Source organism: Pongo pygmaeus, chromosome 6 (genome assembly GCF_028885625.2).
Source record: "Pongo pygmaeus isolate AG05252 chromosome 6, NHGRI_mPonPyg2-v2.0_pri, whole genome shotgun sequence".
Lineage (NCBI taxonomy): Eukaryota > Metazoa > Chordata > Mammalia > Primates > Hominidae > Pongo > Pongo pygmaeus.
In genome coordinates, this window is record NC_072379.2 from 32,342,341 (window position 1) to 32,348,377 (window position 6,037).

A 6,037-nucleotide genomic window follows, 5' to 3' on the forward strand; every position below is an offset into this window, starting at 1 on the left:
TTTTACTTGCTATCTCTATATAAGTGGAGGAAGCTTTCTCTATCTTAATTATTTTTCAAAATGTAGCCGCTGACAAGGTCAACCTTTGGCAGATGTCCTCTATAAAGAAAAATGGTTGCGGTATGTTCTCCCAGAACAGCACTTTCTGTTGGGGAAGCTTGATAACAAAAGTGCTAGAGTGGAATTTCAGGGCATTTTCCTGTGTGCAACTCAGGAACACTGGTCCAGCGGCTTCTTCTGGTTACTGCAGCCATCAGTCTTCTTCCCTCCTCTTTGTCAAGGAGGTAGTCTTCATCATGGTCCATATGTCTACCTTCCAGGGATATCAAGGATCTTCTTTTGTCTTAAACGATTTTTATTACTTCCATTTACAAAGATCACGGAGGCTTACAGTCTCAGCTGAGATTCTTCAAATTTGTGTATTCTTGTGGCATTTGGGGTGATATATATTTAGATCTAGATCCATCTGAAAACTTTCTCACTATTAGTGGACAAATGCTGCATCTCATAAGATTCCCAGGAGTCTACAAGATCATGGCAAAACTGTGGGTGGAAATTCCAGTTATAATTCCTCCCAGTTGCCAGTAAAGGCTGAAGACTTGTTCTGATTCTTCTGACTATCCTCCCACTGCCTCTGATGGGTTGTGGGTTGTTACAATGTTGTCTCAACACTGAGGTTTGAGTGACTGAATACTGTAATGGGTATATGAAATATGGAACTTAAAGGTTTCCTTCTTTGAGCTAAGCTGGAGGTGTCTGGTAGGCTGTATGTCATGAGTAGGAGGTTCCACTATGTGTTCTTGCAGCACCATATACTTCTCTTTTGTAGCATTACTATTTATAGCACTATTAAATTACTGTCTCCATAATAAATCTGTGAGCCTTATGAAGGCAGAGAATGTACAGTTTGCTCACCATAGCTTCTTTAGTACCTAGACACACTCCACTGAATCAATATGTGTATGTATGAATGAATGATTTAGTAGTTCAATATCTTATATTTTAGAGACTATGGTATTTATATATGTATGTTTTCAAACCAGTATCTTAAGTCCTGAAATAGTCCCCACTTATGCAGTCATATTTTAATTATTTGATTATAACTCTAAATGCATTTGAGTTATAATAACTCAAATGCAGATATCTCAGAATGCTAATAATTATATTAAATTTTCTTAAATATCAGACCTTGTGAACTGCTTAATAAATTGGGAACATATAAATTCCAGGGGTTATTGGATTGCTTTCAGACTACTTCATTTAGGCTAACTTATTCAGCAAATTATTTTATTTTGCACCTTCTTTACACTAACAGAGATGAACATATCTTTATATTTTAACTTCTGTTTGGCCCCTTGTGTCAAACATGACACACTGCAAAATACTGGTATGATCCACCAGATTTGTCAAAGGATAGTTGATAGTGCTTTCAACTGAACACACCGTTTGTAACTTTTAATAAAGTGTAATAACATTTTACATGCAGTAAGGTACCATAGCCACTGAAAACACAATATTCTCCCTAGGATCACTGATATAATAGCACATCCCTTTTCAGTTACTAAGATTTTTGTAATCATCTCTTACATTCTTGGTTAGATAAAAACTTAAATGCTGTTTGCCGAATAAAAAATTATATATTGTTGATATTTCTCCAATACAAGGAATAATTTAAAATTATCAATCTTTTTTCAAAAATAGCAATGCAAGTGGGGAAATAAATGCGGCCCTGAATACAGAATAGGTGAAATCATGTCATTACTTTTTTTCATAATCAAATGGCCCTGAAGAAAAAACCAAACACTCTTCACTGGTTAATATGATTAAATGAAGATAAAACAGAGACACGAACATCAACAAAGTTCTCTCATTTCCTCTGAACCTGCAACAAATAAATAACACACAGAGGTACAAAACGCTCATGGATACTTTGTACAAGAAGTTAGAAGAATAGTAGTGGCTGTTTTAAGTGTAAAAGAGGGAGGAGAGAAACACAGGGAAAGGAAAAGGGAAAGTAAGGAGGGAAGAAGGAGGAGGGAGCTGAGGCGTCCCCCGAGTTATGAGCAGCCCTCTCTACATATGAGCATCCAGACACACCCATGCCCGCGGGAAACACCAGCCAGCCAGTCACAAGGCTAGGGAAAAAGCGGACATGAACGGCTTTTATGGAGCTATTACTTCCAGGATGTATAATGCATTGTGAATAAGTAGTTACTCGAATAAAATCCTAGTTCATTCTAAAATGTTAATTATTTTTCTAGATACATGAAAAACAAGCCTAGTCAATTCTCCTTTTTATTAATTAATGCATGTTTAGACATCTGGTTTAAAATGTTAAGTAAAGGGGCTTGAATCTTTTTCCTTAAAACTGTACTGACTCTGATATGCGAATGTCCCGGGAGGCAAATAATTAGGCATTCTCAAAACTATCGCTCCCATATTTCATTGGTAGGGGCAGGAAGAGATAGATACTCTGTCCATGCAAGTGAATCCCTCTTTCTATGTGTGTTTCTCACATGGCCATGCCACCTTCTCTTTCCGTTTCTCCTAACCAGGCTCCACCTGCACAAGAGCATCCCTGATCATGCAGAACTGAGTACAGATCTCAAAGGGTGAAAGGAGGGGGGTTAACCTCACAACTACCACAGCACCTCTCCTCTCACATCTCCTTTAGGAGTCTTTCTTCTCCACAGTTGCTCCTTTCAGCTTCTTAGCCACCAGTTCTGTCATCTTTCTCCCTCTGGATTCAGGGAAAAGCCGTCAAAGCCTTCTAGACCCATCTCTTTCATTTCCTATTCTTCCCTCGCCAGCTCCATGCAGATTTTCTTCTTTCCAAAGAAGGGCGATTTAAACTATGTTTCGGTCTCCAGCTCCAAATTTTGCATTCTTCCAGCCCTATTTAGCGATATCTTCAAAAACAGGGAGTAACTAGGAAATATGGGGCTTACTTATGAAGCCAAAGGACTCGGCCTTTGCTAGGGGATACCGTTCTGAGTAGGCAGTGGAGCCATTTAAATGCAAATACATGAGGTTGAGTCACAAGAAGTGATCAGTATTGGACTGATTTTGACCTACAGTAATGGAAACTTCATATGGGCAACCGAATACATATATTTTTTTTAAGTACAAGTTTAAATTCAAGATGAAATGCTTATTGCCTGCACTAAGCCATGGTGGGGCTGATAGAATTTTGTCAGCTTTAACATACACAGAGCTGTCTGTAGGAACTTGAGCTAATTGCATCATCATCACAATGTTTACCTCCTTAGTTTTCCTGCTTGGTGAGATCTGTTAACAGAAAAGCTATACTCTAAAATATTTTAGAAAAGTTTATTTTAAACCTCTTTTAAATACACATATTTAAAATATGGTGGTCAGATTACAGTTTGGTTTTATACATTTCAGGGAAGCAGGAGTGACAGGCAAGGACGTAAGTCAGTATGTAGAATGTATACATTGGCTCGGCCTAAAAAGGTAGGATACCTTAAAGTGGGGGCTTACAGGTTATAAGTGGATTCAGAAATTCTTTAATTTTCAGCTGGTTAAAGGAGTAAGACTCTCTCCAAAACTTGCTGTCAGCAGAAAGGAATATCTAAGATTAGGATGCTATGTCAGAGTCAGCCACAAGATGCTGGGTCAAAATGCCTTGTTTAGCCAGATTGATGGCCTGCAGGCAGGACTTACCCTGGTCTGGCATCACCTTACATCTTGGTTATAATCTGGTATCTTATTGTCATGTGAAATCCATTCAATTGGTCTTATAATATCTATTTTAACATTAATTCTGGGCAGTTTTGCCTAAACTCCATAAGGGAGGGGTTATAATGAGCTGTGTCCAACCTCCCTTCCCATCATGGCTGGGAACTCAGTTTTTAAGGTTTCTATGGGATCCCTTTGGTCAAGAAGGACCCCATTCAATGGGTGGGGGACAAGGGTTTTATTTGCAACTCACAGGTCCTCCTGTCTTCTGTGGTCCACAGTCCAGAGGACACAAGCTTCACTTAACCAGACATCCTGACAACAGCCCAGAAGGGTGAACACTATTTGCTTTCTATATTGGTGATATTCTTCGAGTTCTCTTCTGCTATCTGCATCCAATTTTCACCATAAGCTGTAACCTAGCAGGTAGAATTAGCCTTTAAAAAATTATTTAAAAATATGTTATTTAAAACACTCTTTCTCAATACATTTTAGTTCTCACCTTATCATCATGGAGTGATAATGGCCCCTGAAACCATTTCCTTCACGACCTTTGCTTCTATCTAAAATTATTTTGCTTGTTTGTATTTACTTTTATTCACAGTACTCACTTTATGTAATTCTCAAATAAATTCTCTGAAAGAAGAGTTTTTTTGTCTCATTCACTGCTAATTTTTTAGCATCGAGAACAGGACTCAACAAAGATGTATCAATGGATCAGTAGAAGATTAATTGGCAAATACACTGACTTCCACTGGGAAACCACGGGGAGATGAGTATCCCTGGGTGGTTGGTAGACCTGCCTGTCATCCCCCCCACCCAGTGTGCCCACCACCAACCCAGCCACTAAAAACCAGAAGGAGACTTGCACAACATCCACGTGGAAAACGAGTTTCTCCTGCCTCAGCCTCCTGAGTAGCTGGGATTACAGGCACCTGCCACCACTCCCAGCTAATTTTTGTATTTTTAGTAGAGACGGGGTTTCACCAAGTTGGCCAGGATGGTCTCCATCTCCTGACCTCGTGATCTGTCCACCTCGGCCTCCCAAAGTGCTGGGATTACAGGCGTGAGCCACCGCGCCTGGCCCATAGTAATTGGTTTTAAAAGCTCATGCAGAAATGTAGAGAATATGATGCTGTTGGTGCACATACAAATATGCATGAGCATATACGTATAATATACATGTACAAGATATGTACAATATATAGTACATGAATGTATATATATTTCATATATAGTATATGTATATATAAATTGCATATGCATAATAAATACAAATGTATAACGTGTATTTCATATGTACATACCTAATACATATACATATGGATATACATACAATTGCAATGAGATTAAAAATTAATCTAAAGACATTAAAAATTGAAAATTAAAATTTTGTATTTTTCTTACTTATGCATTGAACATACAGCATCATGTAATGTAAAAACAAAGGAAAATTATGACTTTTTAAAAATAAAAACTGTAATCTTACCTCAACATTTTGTGTTTCAGTAACTGGGAGACCAAGCCTGCCTCCCTGCTAGACTTACTCCCTCCTGCGGTTAATGCAGGAGAGAAGACAGATGTTGTAAATCACCATGACTTTATACTTCACTTCTCATGGCTGAAGGTTTAGCATTATTATTTCCATTGGAAACAACAGAGTTAAGGAAGAAACCAATAATTTTCCCCATAAAGGGGATGAAGGAAGTAATCAAAGGAAGTGACATTTCAATTGTTCCTTTAAAGAGAAGCATATTTTTGACACGTAAAATGTAAGCAAAAGTACATCTCAAGCGCTAATAACCGCATGGCTAAAAGCAAGGAGGCATACATGTTTTTGGCATCTTTAATGATCACAAAATACTAATAGTGGTAACATTTTTGGAAAAATTACGATGTGCCAAGCCCTGTAATGACTGCTTCACTTCGGATTTCACATAAATGCAGCCCCACAACATGGTAAGAATATTTTTCTTCTTTCTAATCTCTCTTTACGTCCCCTCCCACATCCTGCTTTGGGAAAAGGAATAGTTGCATTTGGCAAACTCTGCAGAAATGTTAAGTGAGATGAAATGAGGAGAGACTTTTGGATGGGGGCAATTAGTCAGTCTCTTTTTCCTTTCAAGACACTGGGAGGTGCAGATCGAAGGGAAGCACTCACTGATGGGAGGGAAGGTTTGTTGAGGAAGCTTATGACTAAAAGCCTAAGAATAGTAGTTTTTTTATATTGAAATTTTAGGTGCATTTATTAACTACCACTTATGGCAAAAAGGCATTAATTGAGCGCCCATAAAGTGCAAGGACTACTAAAAAAATTCAACATGATCCTTGCTCATAG